Below are 17,288 nucleotides of genomic sequence, written 5' to 3' on the forward strand. Positions count from 1 at the left end.
GGCCCTTGCTTTTGAATACCACGTGTGTTCACGCGTTGACTGAGGTGTTTGAAGGAAGTGCGCGCTTGGCCATCAGATCAGCCATCTCAATTAATGAGGGAGACCTGATGGTCCTTGTTTTTTTGAATTTCATTTTATTTTCTGATTTTTCATTTAATCCCTTTATTTTGTTTAATTCATATTAATTTCATTTTTAATCCAAAAAATATGGGACTTTCACAAAAAATCCTTAAATATTTTTCTCTTCCATATTTTGAATTAAAATCATTTTTTGATTAATTTTGGTATTTTTCATGAATTAAATGTTTTTATGTGTATTTTTAATTGTTTAAAAATACTTCTGACTTCTTAAGAATAGTGAAATTTTTTGTTTAAGGTCCTTTGACCTTGTTTGACCTAGGATAAATCCCTTGGTCATTTATTTGGTGTTTTGAATGGATTTTAGGTTTTGACCAATTTAAAAGGTATTTTAATTCATTTTTAAGTTGATTTTTAATTGATTAAATGTTTAAAAATATTGTTGAGTCGTTTTTATGGTCTTGTGATGTTTGACTTTCTATTTAGGCCTTGGTCAAGGTTTATTTGACTTTTGTTAGATCAAAACCATTGGATTTAGGGGATTGATGAGATGTACATTTCATCTCCCAAAATGAATGGATGGTTTTTATTTGATGAAATTTGTCTCATGATCAATTTGTATTTCTATATTCCTCTCCATCTTCATGTTCATCCCTATTCTTTCCCATTCCCTCATTTGACCACTGAAATCTCTAATGTCCAAAGGCTAATTGATTCATCAATGACCTTGTGTCAGATGAATCAATACAATTATGATTAAGATAGGTCCATCCCTTTTGTTTTTTTCTTTAGTGTGTGACATGTTTTAGGAGTTTGATTTTTCATACCAAATCTCTAACATGCATTAGCACCTACATTTTATTGCTCGATCTCAGATAGTTGTAACTTCTATATAAGTCCAATTACGATTTCTTAACATAGAGCTAAATTTGACCCTCAAGGCATAACATTCTAGTAAGTGAGATTGTAAGTCTCCCATTCTTCATGGCATTGTGTGGAGACTTGACCCTTTTTCCTTTCATGGGAGCTAGTGGCATACTTGTTAAATTATCCAAGTTTGAGCCCTTCTCATGGAAGATGTCTTGGTTTAAGGATTCATACATGTGAATGAATAGTTGAGTGTTCTCCAAAGAATGACTTAATTAATTAAAAATCACCACTAACTTTTGACTAACATTTAACTAACTCTTGTTAATATTACTTTACTTTCAGGTCATTTACTATTATGCAATTTAAATTTCATTCCTTTATGTAAGACCCTAATTTTGACCCTAAGATCCCTCATGGCATCATAACATTGCATTTACATTGCCTTAAGGATCATAAGCATCTTGGCTCCTTACCTTTGGGTGGGATCTCTTGAGAGTTGGTTTGAGATCACCAAGCATGCTTGAATTGTATATTATTGCTTTTCTCATTCTATTCACTAACAAAAAGCACAAAAATATGTCACTAACATCTTTTGTTTGTAGCTTGAGCAGTCACAAGGTCTAAAGCTTCTAGGAGATCCTATGTGCATTGATATGGTCAAGAGGAGATGAAGGCAAACATGGCAATGGTTCCCAAAGCTCTCATCCATAAAATATGCCTCCCAAGTATCTTAATTCATCATTTTGATCAAAGCAAATCAAAGGGTTTGAGGTGTGTTTCCCAAGGAAACCCTAATTCATCTGTCCATCAGCAATGCCTTGTCCATGAAGCAACCTCAACCCATGATCAAATACAATCAAGGGAAGTTCTTTAATTCATCATTTCATGCATATTTGAACTTATTTGAGTGTCCTCAATCATCCATTCATCAAGATATGAGTTGTAGACTTGAGAAGTTGATCAGTCAATTCATTTGATTATTTTGAAATACACTGAGACCTAACTTTTTATGTGTTGGTCAAATAGAGATGCCTCCAAGAGAAAAAATGTTCTTAAGAACCATATTAACAACTTTCATGTTCATAAAAATTTGATTTGAATCTTGGAAGGTCATCATCCATTCCAAGAGATTATAGGTCATTTTGACTGAAACCCTAATTTTAGGTCAACTTCCCAAGAACATAACTCATTCATTTTTCATGGTTTTGAGGTTAGACTTAATGCATTGGAAGTATTATTGTGTCTACCTCAAATGTTATGTTGAGCAAAATTGCAAAATCTCAAAAGAAATACATGTGATAATGCAAAACATTATAGGTCACTTTGGACCAAATGCATTGAAATGTGAAAAAGTCCAACTTCAAGTGCCCATAACTTCTTCATTAAAAATCCAAATGATGTAAAATTTAAGTCCAAATTGATTGCCTTGAAAAGATATACAACTTACATGTTGAAGAGTTTGTCATTTGGAGCTTGAATCGTTAAGACGGAAGGGCTTGAACATTGGCCAAATTTGGAAACTTCACATATGCATGTTTTGCACCCTACACTTCAAGTTCAGTTTTCATTAGTTTCCAAGGCCCAATTGGAGTTTTGATCAACATGACATTTGTTCCTTATGCAACAAGCTTTCCAACCATTACTCATAAGGGTGCATTTGGATTTTGGAAGCATCATTTTCGAAGGAGGGAAAGATTAGGTGCATTTTTGGAAACCAATTGAAGACACATTGCATGAGCTCATACAATCTAATTTACATGTCCATTTCATTCATTTGTGATCTCAGCTTGCCAAATCAAGTGGAATTGGGCCCTTCATGCGCCTGTACAGGCCCATGCATGGAGGCCCTTTCCATTCATGCAAATTTGAAATCACACATTCAACATTGCCTTGCCTATAAATACATTGCATTGGAGCTTCATTTCTTCAACCTGAAGGCGCCCCAATTGCTGCTGAATTCAAAACTCAACCCTCACCAAAGGAACTTTTCTCTTTCTTTCAAAAATTTCAGATCTGAAATTCAATTGCATTGATTGATTTTCTAGATCTATAAGTTCCTAAACCTTCTTCACTTGATCCATAGAGCTTTCTGTTTGCAAAAGGACTCAAAGATCGTGACTCAATTATTCACAATTCAAAGGTTTTACTCAACTGCATTTTGCTTCGAAAAAGCTCATATATTGTTCCATTTGCCTTGATTTTGTGTTGTCTAAAGTCCTCTGCATAGAGGCATCATTATTGAGCTTTGAATTTTTGAAATCAAGCAAGTTCAGTTGAACACCACCAAAGTTCCATCTCTGATTTCTCTCTCAATAGGGATCTAGAGTGGAATTGGGTGGCATAGGAGTGATGCACATCACTCCACCTTTCGTTTGATACCTGGATCGCGCGTTTTGGTTCACATTTTTTCATCTGCAAATTTTGACCTTCATCGGAGCTAGCCGGAGAAGACGGTGGCGCTGGCCACCGTTTGGTCTCCAGATCTAATCATGGCCATCCATTTCCATTTCCAGATTTAATCCTGGTTGTCCAACGTTATTACTTTTTTTAAATGTTTGTGTGGTTGCATTGACTGTGGTGTTTGGTGGAAGCGCGCTCAGAAGCTGTGTGATGCGTCAGCTCAATTAATGAGCCATCATCCAACGCTTCTCCTTTTTTCTTATTTTTTAATTCTAATTTTAATTTCCATTTTATTTTTTAATTCCATTTCATTTTCTAAAATTCATATCTCTTTCATTATTGGTCTAAAAATTATGGGACCAATTGCATTATTTCTCTTTTAATTTCTAGTTTCTAAAAATGATTTTTAATATTTTTTATTTTATTATTTGCTATTTTTTAGTAATTTTCTCTTTTCTGGTCATTTTTAATTTATTTTAAATAGTTTTTGATATTCAAAAAATACAAAAATATTTTTCCAACCTCTTTGAATGATGATAGATCTATGAAAAATATTCTCATCAATTTATTAATTGATTTGAGATTTATTTGAGATTTTAGTTCAATTAGGTTATTTTTATGCATTTTTAATTGATTTAAAATAGTTTCTGACTTCTAAAAATGCTGAAATTTTTTGTCAAACTTTTTTTGACCTTGTTGAACTTGGGATAATTCACTTGGACTTTTCAAAGTTGATTTGAAGTGAATTTGAAGTTTGACCTTTCTTTATTATTTTAATTCAAGTTTTATTTTAAATATTAAAAATGCCAAAAATATTTGACTTGTTTCTTGACCTCTAATCTTCATCTTGCTTCTGTTTTCTATTATTTGGCCTTGATCTTCCTATCTTTGGTCAACATTTGTTGATTAGTACATACCATTTCCATTATATGCACTTTAATTCTTCATCTTCTTCTTTTTCTTTTTTGATCAATAAGTTAAAGATTGGTGGTTAGCATTGATTAGGGAGGTTTATGTTGGTGTAAGCCCTAGAGGCCAATACTTTTTAGTACTTGTATCGAATAATAAAAGGCTTTTCTTTATTATGGTCGATTAATAAAGTCCCTGGAATAGATAGTCTGTTTAATGTATTAAGTGTGACTTAATCATGAGAACACATTAAACATAAGGACACTATTCTTAAAGTATCCGTAGTCGAGCTTTAGTGTGAAGTGGGATAACATTAAAGCATTAAGACTATTATGTTTGTAGACTGATGATCACATCTCATGGATCATGGATAAAGAGTTATCAAGTCTTAAACATAGGTATGAATATTAGGAGTAATATTTATATCGGATTGACCCGCTATGAGAATACTATATAGAAAGTTATGCAAAGTGTCATAAGTTATTCTCATGGTGATAATAGTGTATTCCACTCTTCGACCTGAAACCACTATGGATCCTAGATGTAGAGTCGAGTGCTTTATTGTTGATCCAACGTTGTCCGTAACTGGATAACTATAAAGACAGTTGATGGGTACTCCACGAAGCATGCTGAGGGACATGAGTGTCCTAGATGGAATTTGCCAATCCTGCGTAACAGGATAAATGTCTATGGGCCCAATATTGAACTGGACAAGGATGACACGGTCTATGCCTTGTGTTCAATATAGACATAAGGGCAAAAGGGTAATTATACACATAATTATTATCACAGGAGGTTTTGTCAAATCACATGACATTTTCGTGACTTGGGTAGCAATGATGTGTTGCTAGATACCGCTCGCTGTTTATTATATTAAATGCGTGATTTAATATAATTGCCAACGTCGCGAAAACCTACAGGGTCACACACAAAGGACGGATTGATGAGAGATAGAGTAACTAAGGAATACCGTAAGGTACGGTGCCCTTAAGTGGATTATAGAACATCGTAAGGTACGGTGTACTTGAGTAGAATACGAAATATGGTAAGGTACCATGGGCTTAAGTGATTTTGGGCATATTATAAGATATGGGTCAAAATACACTTAAGTGGGCTTTTAGCTTGAAGCCCACACAAGTGGTTCTATAAATAGAACCCTTGTGCAGAAGCATAAATGGCGGTTGCATTAATTTCGTTTTCTCTCTCTCTCTCTCTCACTCAAAGCCTTCACTCGTACTAGCTAGCACTGAGATTGAAGGAATCCGTTCGTGTGGACTGAGTAGAGACGTTGTCATCGTTCAATGTTCGTGATCGCTTCGTGGATCTACATCAAAGGTTTTGATTGTCACAAGAGATCTGCACCAAAGGTTTCAAGCGTCACAAGAGGTAAATATTCTATCACTGATCATGACCATTCGTAAGGATCTCTAAAGGAGAAAATTTTAATTTCCGCTGCGTTTTGGACCGCAATTCTCCTTCAGTGGTATCAGAGCCACTTACGAAACCATGAATCGGATAGCTGTTTGATTTCTGTATTAATATGATTAAAAGATAGAATGAATCAATTAATGAAACGAGTAATTAAATTTGGCATCATGAGTGTACGAGTTGGATGATTGATGTTGACTATGCTTCGGAATCCGACATTAGTATGGTGAAGCAGCGATACATCGATCGTCCATGGGTTACGCAATTGAGACCGATCAACTTATATATGATATAAGTAATCCTAATGCAAAGTACGGTATATGTGATATACTGTTTCTGTTTCGTTCATTCAAACACTAAATGATTATTTTCCTTTGAGCGATCAATGGTCATTTGCTTCGGAATCCGACATTAGTATGGTGAAGCAATGACCTGTTGATCAATCATACTGAATCAACAATCGAGATGTGTTTGACGGTCTGAAATTGGCACATTAGGGTTGGTGACGGCGCAAGGGTTGTGCCGTCAAGGAGTTGTGAATTTAGGGCTTTTTGGAAGAGGTCTGTAGACTGTTTCAAAGTTCTGTTATTTTGGCCGCGTGAAGCTCGTGTGACGAGCGTAACAAGCGTAACAAACTGGATGCGTGACGGTCGTAACACGCCCATGACGATCGTAACAAGGACGTGACGGTCGTCACATGCCTTGTGACGGTCGTCACACGCCTGTGACGGTCGTCACACTCCCAGAGTCAAAATTTTGGGGTTTCTGTTTTGTGACTACGCAAGGGTTTCTGTTTTGTGACTACGCAAGGGTTGTGTTGACTACGCAAGGGTTGTTTTGTGACTACGCGGAACCCCCAGCTAACTCTGCGTAGTGTGATCGGTCGCCGAAATTTAATTTGGTTTAATTAATTAAAGGAATTAAAATTAATAATAATAATAATAATATGTTTACTATTATTGCCTTGTGGTGATCAGTTATGGCCTTAGTCTTCCTTCATTTTATTTTGGGTTTTTAAATACGACCTGCGTGTCGTGCCTTTCCTTTTCATCTCTTAATGTAACTTCTTTTCTCATCTCAAACCCTCGTATGTAAAACGAGTTTCTTCTGGAATGTAATGTTATGAAGAAAGAGAAGAAGACAATGTTATGAAGAAAGAGAAGATTTCAATATCAAAGGAGGACAATCTTGAAGATCTTGCTTGGAGAAGCTTAGACAAGAATTCAATATTAAAGGAGGACAACCTTGAAGATCTTGCTTGGAGAAGCTTAGATCGTTATTAGGTTAGCTTAGGTTCTCTCATTGGCTTGGGAGAACAATTGCGCTAGGGGCCATAACTGTTTCATTGTGTATGTATGTTGATACATGTGTATGTATGTTGATGCATGTGAGAGACGATTTATATGATAAATAAGCCGGTGAGATCATAAAATTGCAATTCCCTCAAATTAAATATTAAGTTTATGCTTTCCAAGTTTTAACACTCATCAAGACTAGTAATGGATAATGTAGGTTTCGCCTACGCGAGGTGCATGATCTATATATTAGTAAGGTGCGATGGGATAATTGTAATATCCAACTGTTAAAACAATGGGTCAAACTTAACTAAACAAATTATGAGAATATTATAAATGTTTGCTTTCCAAGTTCTAGAACTCATCAAGACTGGTATCGAATAATGTAGGTTTCGCCTACGCGAGGTGCATGTTTTGTATTAGTTAAGATGCGATGGGATAATTGTAATATGCAACTGCTAAAATGATGAGTCAAACTTAATTATAATTTTCTTATATATGTTTAGAAGCAAGAGTTGGGAATGATCCATATGATGGATTGGAATAAGGAGTTATTCACCCAACTGAAATATTCGAGAGTTGTATGAGATACAATTGGAAGGAGTTCCTACCTAAATAACCTAGTTTTGTGTAATCCGCCTACGCGGACTTAGAACGAAGTGAAATATGGATCTCGACCCACTAGAAAATCTTCCAACGGGATTTTCCGAATCAAATGATGAGGGTCATTTGTTTTGAGTAAAATAGTGGGAGCATATTTGATTAAAGGCCTAATTAAATATGTCAATGATACTTATATTTTCTTAATCCTTATGTAGATAACCATGACAGCAAACACCTCTAACAACATCTTGCGATCAATCCTTGACAAGGAAAAATTGTCTGGGACAAATTTCCTGGATTGGCACCGAAACCTGAGGATTGTCCTCAAACATGATAAAAGATTGTATGTCTTGGAGACACTTGTTCCTGAAGAGGAACCTCCTAGTTCTGCACCTAAGGCAGAAAGAGATGCTTATAAGAAGCATGTCGATGATGCCAATGAAACTGCTTGTCTCATGCTGGCTACCATGAACTCAGAATTGCAAAAGCAACATGAGAACATGTCAGCGTTCTGTAACACCTCAAAATTTGTCCTCCTCTCTTGGGACTAGCTTAACATATGGCATATCATTTTGTAGATCATTAGTCATTGCATATTGCATATCATGTGTCTACATCAAGCAAGTCTTCCTCCTAAGTCTTGATCAGAAGATGAGAGAGGTTAAGATGCAAGCTGAGGGTTTCATTGATTGAATTGATCAGTGACCATCTGAGGATGTGTGGTACAAATTAGGGTTTCTTGATTCTCAAGGGGGTTGAGCTTCATCTTGGTTGCAATGATACATCATCATCATCATGGTCTTGATATCATCCAAGAGATTGATCTGATGCCTTGGGATTAGGGTTTTGACCACTGGTCAACCCTAATCAGTTGAATCATCTGTATTGGGCCAAACAGGGCTTGGTAAGGAAAAGGGGTCTGTAGTGGATGTGGGGATCATTTCATGATTATTTTGAGCTTATGGAAGCTAGGGTTTCATCATTGCGCCATTTCATCAGGAGTTTGAAGCTCAGCTTGATCAGTGCCTAGCCAGATTCATCTATCAGTCAGAAAAGTCAATTGTGGTCAATTGTGCCTGAATTGATGGATTTGGAGGTGGGAGAGGGTTGGATACACTTCATTCATGTTGAAACAAGTTTCATTTGACATTTCAAACATCAAGAATGAAGAAAATAAAGTCAGATGGAAACTTTCCAAAAATGGCAGGTGACCTGTAATTGGAAACTGCCAAAAATGGAAAGTTTTTCTCCTCAAAATTACGTGTCCAAAAATGCTTCAAATGAAAATTTGTTCAACATGAAAGTTGTAGATCTTGCTCTCACCTTTCCAAAAAGTCCAAGAACATGAATTTCTCATGTGTGGTTGGCAAGTTATGATCAAATCATTTTCCAAAAATGTTGATTTTCAAAGTGGCATAACTTTCACATGGAAAGGCCAAATTGGGTGATCTTTCTTTGAGCAAACCACATTTGACATGAACTTTCATGATGCATTATCACATTTCATCAAAAATCATCATGGCAAAATGTCATTTTTCAAGTGATTCATTTTGAAATTGGTGGGAAAAATAGGCAATTTGAAAAATACATGGCATTTCCATACAAAGCTCATTCTAACACATCACAAACATCATTTTAGACTTGCTTGAACTGATTTTCTACTGTTACATTGCCTAATTTGCAAAAGGACATATTGGCCATTTCACTTGAAAATGCATTTTGCTAATTTCACTTCATTTTGTTAATTTGGATTAGCAAGTGGATTAAGGAGTTGGTATAAGATGTTAATCATAACAGAAAAGGCATAAACACACTACACATTTTCAGATCTAACCAACTTTCCCTCCAAATTCTCTCATTTTTCTTCAATCTTCTTCCAACTTTTTTCATCATTTTCATCAAGATTCATCATCTTTTGCACTAGTTCTTGTTGGATCCATCACCTACCAATGCTTGTGAAGAACTGTTTCAACGGAATCGTGGCAAAAGAGTGGAGAATTTGGACTGTTGAAAGCAAGCTCATTCATGGCAAATCGAAGGCTCTTGCATCCGGAGCACAATTGAGCTGAGGCACGTATTCTAATCAACTTCCACATCATTGAGCTTCATCTGTTTTGGCATTAGAGACCTTGAAGCTCGCGATTCCAACAGCTGCTTCATCAAGAGGTTAGAACTCGATTTCAATGATTCTCAAAATCTTGATGTGGTTTAGGTAGATCTTGTGATGTAGAACACGATGCAACTTGTATCATTGATTTTCGTTAGGTTTTGAATGAGATATCATGATTTGAACTTTGACCTAGGAAACTATTTTCGCTCGATCCGGTTAGCATAGGTAGATTTAGGTCAAATGATTGTTGGTTTAGTGATCTACATGACTTGCTGATTCGATTGGTATGCTGCTTGTGCATTTTGGTTGAGAATTCGTGCATGTTGAATTCTGGAATGATGAACGTGTGTGGACGATGGAGAACGCGTCCAGATTTTGTGTTTGATCCATTTTTTCTGGCTTTGGTTTGAATTTGTTGTTTCCCGCTTCCTTCAGCCAATAGCATAGTGCCAACGAATTAATGCAAACGGCAGCGTTTTGGCTTCGCTGTTCAGTATTTACAAAATTGCCATTATCACATATTATTTCATTTTATTTCATTTCTTTTTTTTCAATTTCATTTCATTTTGATTCATGATCTTTAAAAATCCATAACTTCTTCAAAAATAATCCAAATTTGATGAGACTTTTTTCACCATTCTCCTTGTGATGTGTAGTTTTTTGTGCTGATTTTTAATATTTTTGTGCACGTGTGAAAAAATAAAATGCCTAGAGATTGTTGGAATGTATGCTTCATGTGTATGTTTTACCATTTCCTTCATGAAATAATGATGCCTTATCCAAAATGCTTGAAATTTTTTGTGCATGTTCTAGACTCTTTGCTGGTGATTTTGATGTATGGTTTGCAATTTTTGGATCCCTGGTTGATGAGATATGATTTTTTGAATAGAGGTGTGACAATTTGTGTCACACCATGCTTAGTGCAATTTCATGATTTTATTTGCCATGCTTGTGGACATTGGATTGAGTTGAATTTTTGCATGATTGAGCATATGGATGTTGAGAACACATGGGAATGTTTCTGGATTTATTGATGGCATTTCCTATTTGATTGGAATTTTCTCCCCTGTTTGGTCATTTGTTGATTTTTTGTGACACATGTTGGCATTTGGCTTGTGAAATTCTGGTCATTAATTGGATGGATGTGAAATTTGACATGTGAATTCTAGACACATTATAGGTCATCTTGGTTTTGATCCCATTCATTTATCATGTTTTGTCACTGTTTTATGATTGATGGAAGTTGATGTTTGTTTTGATGCCTTGTGTTGGTTTGTTTGAACTTGTCTGGACTTTATGATTTTTATTGACCTACTTCCCTTGATCCAAATAGCATGAAAATTGGTATGCTACTCACTGAATGTGTTCTGTTTAGGCTGGAATTTTGGTGGAATTTATTGAGCTGTTTTGATATTGATTTGATTGTGATCATTCTGTTTGCTCTAATGTGATTCCAAAATGCATAGTTTGACATGTTTTGTATATGAAATGGATTTGGTGCATAGTTTTGGTGTGAGACCAATTGGATTCTCTTCTTGTTTGATAAATCTTGGTTTTGATTAATTTTCACTTGCTGTTTTGAATTTTTCACCTCCTTTGGACCCTAGGCTTGTCCTAGTGGTCTTGTTTCTCACGTTTGAATGTGATTTTCAGGTTGAGATGCAAATGCTTTAAAGGAGAATAATGCAAGTTAATTGAGTTTGATTTGGTTAATTGTTGTGGACTAACTTGTTTTATTTTGTAGGATGCTTGGCTCACTTGAGTTGATTGTGCTTTGCATAGTGCATTGTCTGATTATACATTGTCTGTTGGTTTTTATGCTGTTTGTTTTGACTTGGTGATTGGTATACTGACTGAATTAGATTGATTTCAGGTACCATAGTCGCTTTAGTTCTTTAAGAACTTGCTGTGCTGCTGCTTGGTTGTATAAACCAATTGAGGTAGACTCTCTTGTCTCCATGTAGTCTGGAAGACCTGGCTTGTTATTTAGCCAGGCAACTGTCTGAAGTCCTCCTTAAGAGGCGATGTTTGTGATTGTTTAACTTTGTCCCCAAGCAGGAAAAGACCTTGATTAAGGCAATTGGCAGAACCCAAGGGATGTGCAATCCATCCCCTGCTATTCTTGTTGAGTCGTCCCTCTGCTCACACCACTGTGTTGATGCATTGGGACATTAACCCAAGATCAGTTGAGTCAGAGTCTTGAGTGTAGAAGGGTTCCCACTTTCTGAACCCACGCTCCTTTGTCTGAAGCTCTCCCTGGCCAGGGATATGAGCTGTGAAGTCTAATCTTCACTCACCTTTCATCTGGCTTCACCCTGACTCTCAATGTCAGGGTTAAGAGCTAACATCACCTGACACAGTTGTGTTGCTTTTGCAACTTAACCCTTGATTGAGCCCACCTTGTCTGGATATAGTGTGTGCTAATTGCGAATGTTTGCTTTGTTTTGATTATGCTTGCATGCTTTGCTTTGCCTATTTAGGATTAGCTTGCTGCCTGTGCAAGTTAGGATAGAAACCATAACATAGGGCAATGATGCATGATAACATCTAGGCTCGAGTACAGCTCCCTAGTAGTGTGTCTCCCTTTGTATCTGGTTAGAATTTCTTTCCCGTTCAGGGGAACTACGTCGCCCTGATCCTCATACCAGATGAGGTACGTAGGCAGGAGGCCGTGCGAGGTCTCTCCGGGCACCTTTTTTCTTTTTTGTGTGTGTTTGCTTGACAGTTGCTAGGCTCGAGTTCCCGACTCCTTAGTAGCTTGTTTGCTTGTTAACCCTCTTGTGTGTCAGGATATGGATGTAAGCCCAGCAATTGGTTGTCCGTATCCTGAGTGTGTTTGTTTGGTTCGGAAGCCGATGTAAGTCCAGCGATTGGCGTTCGGGTTCCAGGTTTGCCTGTGTTTGTGTGTGTTTTGTTTGGCGTGCGTGAGCCGAACTACGGTAGCTCTGATTCTCGTTCCAGACGAGATACGTAGGCATAGGATGCGATATCCTAGCGAGCCCTCTTCCCCCTTCTCCCACGTGTGTTTCTTGTGTGTGTGATGTTTGTTTTAGCAACCTTTTCTTTCTTTTAGAGCGTGGATCCCGTCGAGTACGACGGACGTGAGGGGTGCTAATACCTTCCCCTTGCGTAACCGACTCCCGACCCCATCTCTTTGGTCGCGAGACCATTTCCTTTCCCAGGTTTACTTCGAGCGTTTCCTTTCCCTCTTTTGGGATAAATAACGCACGGTGGCGGCTCTGTGTTGTTTTGTTTCAGCCCGCCGGTTGTTTTTCGCGGATGCGACAGCTGGCGACTCTGTTGGGGACACATGGATGTTGACCTGTGCTGGTCCATCTTCCCTAAGCGAGTCTCTCCTAGCGTTCTAGGATAGTTTAGGTTGTTTGTGATTGCTTTATTTATGACATTTATTATTCTGATTGTGTATATATTTGCATTAATGTTTGCATGCATCATACTATCATGTTGCCGTCATCTGTGCAGGTGGTTCTTCTGGTTTTGGGTGGGTGTTCTGAGTGGGGCTAAAACCCAGGCTCGAGTATACACCTAGGATTAGTATGGTCTCACGTTCTTCACATGCCGGTTGGGTATGCTGTTGCGACGAGACATACCACAAGCCGGACGAGGTTCATCTGAGAGTGCTCTTCCTCAGTGGGGTTTTCCACTTTGGTTGGGTTATCTCTTTTAAGCTATTGACTTCGGTGACCGATCATTTCCCAGATCTTTGGTTTAGACGATCTTAAGGGAGCTACAATGGCACACCCGAAAGGGCAAACCCATTGAGTATCTCTGCCCGATTGTCGAGACTATTATCCGCCTTAGGATGACCTGATTAGAATTTACCTGTGAGGGGAGGGTGATTCTTACAGATGCATGTTCAGATGGTGACTTTGATGGTAACTATTGGTTCTGTTGATCAGAGTCCTATTTATAAGTCGGATTTATGGCCATTTATTTCTGAGACGCCGGAGTGCTGTCCGAGTTATTTATCAGTGGGGATCCGTTTATTTCAGGATTCCCCGGGCCGATTCAGATGGTTATGGTGATCTGCTCAGAGATTGTCTGATGATGATGATGTATCTGTCTTCCGTTTATTTCGGAACTCCCAAGTGGGATTTGTGGTTGCATTTTCCTTCAGATGGTTGTGATCAGTTCAGAGATCAGGGCTGTGATTCAGAGCAACAGATGATCAGACGACTTGGAGGATGGCACAATGCATTGCATTCATTCATTAGCATCATCACATTCTGCATTTATCTGCATCTAACACATGTTTACCCATATGCAGGGACCCTTTTGATCGAGATCCTGGTTGAGAGACTTCTTAGACATGAGGAGGCCCGGTTTAAAGGACGATGTTGCCTATAGCTTCTTTGACCCAGAGATCAGTGTGTTGAAGGATATGATAGCTTTGATTACACCCGACCATGTGGGGATGTTTCGTGAGGCATATGGGGGTATTCTGAAGACGGTTTTCAGACTCACTGACAGAGACAGGAGCGCCATTCATACTCTCCTCCAGTTCTATGATCCTGGTTTGAGGTGCTTCGTCTTCCCAGATTACTTACTCGGGCCTTTGATGGAGGACTATGCTGATATTTTGGGCATTCAGATCAGAAATCAGGTTCCTTTCTATGCTACTAAGGAAGAGCCTGATATTTGTGGGATTTCCCGTGCTCTTTATTTGAGTCCGGAAGTGATTAAGGGGGGTTTGAAAGAGAAGGGGAAGTTGCCTGGTTTTCATCTGAGTTTCCTAGAAGCTAAGGCCAAGGAGAATGCTGAGTTGGGTAACTGGAACACAGTCTGTGCCGTGGTTGCTGTGGGCATTTATGGGATTATTCTGTTTCCTAATCAGAAGAGCTTCGTGGACATTAATGCCATCCGCTTGTTTGTTCAGAGGAATCCTATCCCTACTTTGGTCGGAGATGTCTATTACTCGGTCCATAACAGGAACGAGAAGCGGCGTGGGGGATTGATTCGATGTTGCACTCAGTTGCTATACAAGTGGTTTATGGGATATTTGCCTACCAGGGGTGCTTTTGTTCTTCTTGGCCAAAATGTCAATTGGGCGACCAAGCTGATGGGTTTGAGGGCCAAAGACATAGCTTGGACTCACAGTAGTGGGGTTGGACAAGACTTCATTTGCAGTTGTGGGGGTTTTCCCAATGTGCCGCTTATAGGAGTTCAGGGTTGCATTAATTATAACCTGACACTTCTTAAGAGACAAATGGGATTCGCTATGGAGCTTCCTCCGTTCAAGAGTGAGGTTCAGGAAACTTTGTACTTCCCGGTTGAGGGCAATCAGGCCAGGTTGAAGCAGGTATCTGATGCATTGCGCAGCATTCAAAGGAAAGGCAAGTTTTCTTGGGGCAGAGCCAATAACAGGTCTTTTCCTCCGTTTGATGACTGGCTCAGTAAGAGAGTGGAACTCACTTGTCTACCGTTTCCTATGGTTGATCCTTGGTATCCGTTGATTGAGGAATCTCCTTCTTCTGTTGGTATGGAAGAGTTCCTGGAGATGAAGCGGGAGAGAGATCAGTTGCTAGCGGAGAAAGCTGAATTGGAGATGAGTGTCGCTCGGGTTCAGATGGCTAATCAGGAGATCAGAGTGAAGATGGAAGATCAAGACAAGCGACATGCCTTGGAAGCAAAGCGCTTTGAGATGGATACTGCCTATTATGGGAAGGTCAGTCAGGCTTTGGCATCTTCAACAAAGGAGCACGACATCACCAAAGAGAGATTGGCTAGAGCCTCAAAGGTCATCGAAGATCAGAAGAGGAGGCAAATTCTCGTGAGGGATCAGAGGGATGACAGAGTCAGAGTTCTCATTGCTGAATGGGAGTCAAAGCTGAAGACCAAGGAAGCGGAGAATGTGAAGATCATCGCCGAGAGAGATCATTACCTTGCTGAGAGAGATCATTGCTTCAGGCAGATGAAGATTCACCAGAAGGAGGTGGGGAGATTACAGCAGGAGAACACCGAGCTCAGGTTCGCCGCAGAGTTCGCAAAGATGGTTGACGAGATAGGGCCTTCTGTAGGACCCTCATCAGGCTAGCCTTTCTTGTTTGTGAGGATTACCGTCAGGCTTGTTGACGGAATTCATTTGCTTGTATTTCTTTCCTGATTCTGGAGATTTGTATCAGTTGTGATGTATGACTATGGCACCTATTGTGCATTTTGATATGTGATGGTTATTTTCAGTCAGTGATCAATCTTCAAGCTTTATTTGCTTTCCCGTATGCACTCACACAGCACACACACATGGTTGGGCGGTATTTTGCTAAATCATACATCTCTGATCTGTATGATGAAATCAAATGCTGAATATCAGAATATTGCTGCCGGGTTATTATTTGTCTCGATGAAGCCAGGATCAAGAGATAAAGTGTTCCTCATGTGGATAAACACTGCATTCATGCAACAACCATAATAACTTGTCTTCTGTTTTGCAGGTGTCAGTTTCTAACCTGTTTGATTGACACAGGAATGATGAATCCGCCCAACACAGACATTCTCGAGCTGAAAGAGAAGATGGGAGAGCTGATCAATGTCATGCAAGAGTTCGCCTTGGGGCAGAAAGTCATTGCTGAGAAGGTGGGGAGGATTGAAGACTGGTTGAAGAAGGGGAAAATACCAGGAAATGCTTCGTCGTCTAGAACGAAGAAATCCTTTGGTGATGGTCAGCATAAGAAGGAGGATGGCGCGAGTGTTGTGAATGTCCATGCCCAGAGAGGACACGGTAGGGGTCATTACTACCAGCATACTGCTGCGGTAATGATTCCTATTGGTAATCAGTCGGTACAACAGCAGCACCAGTTCCCTCAACAGAAAGCACAGAGAGCTGGGAACCAAGTGAGAGGAAAGGGGGTTGATCGTCATTTTGATAGGCCACCCATGACGTATGCTCTTCTGTTCAAGAAGTTGATGGATCTCGGAATGGTACAATTGAGGACATTAGCTCCATTGAGATCTGATCAGAGGCCACCTAATTATGATGAGAACGCCAAGTGTGAATTCCATTCTGGTGCGTCTGGGCATAACATTGAGGGTTGTAGAGCCTTTAAGCATACTGTCCAAGACCTGGTGGATTCCAAGGCCCTCAATTTTACACTGTCATTGAATGTTAATGCCAATCCCGTGTCGGTGCAGGGTCAGGTGATGGTGGGTGTGATCGCTGAAAATTCAGATCGCGTCTGTGCGGTGAGGGAAGAGACTGACAGTGACTGTGAGCTGGAGTCGTGGATAAAAGCGTGCGTACCAGGGATCTGGAAGGCCTGAAAAGATCATCATTGTCACTCTACTGGAAGAGTAATAATTCCTGTTTTTCAGTTTTATTTGCATGAAAGCCATACGTTTTGCCCGAAACGTAATGGTCCATTGTAAGGGCCACCTCATATTTCATTTTGCAACATTTCGCATCATAAATAAATGGATGTTTTTCAATTAAAAGCGGTGTTCCCTGTTTTTCATTTATTTTTGCAGTTTAAAAAACAAATAAAAATGGCAATGTTTGTTTTCACTTTCTTCTCTTTTGATTTGTCTCGTTCCGACTTCGAACAATAAGTCTCCGGATCTCATTGATAACAATTCGGTTA

This window comes from Lathyrus oleraceus, chromosome 3 (assembly GCF_024323335.1).
Source record: "Lathyrus oleraceus cultivar Zhongwan6 chromosome 3, CAAS_Psat_ZW6_1.0, whole genome shotgun sequence".
In the NCBI taxonomy this organism is placed as follows: Eukaryota; Viridiplantae; Streptophyta; class Magnoliopsida; order Fabales; family Fabaceae; genus Lathyrus; species Lathyrus oleraceus.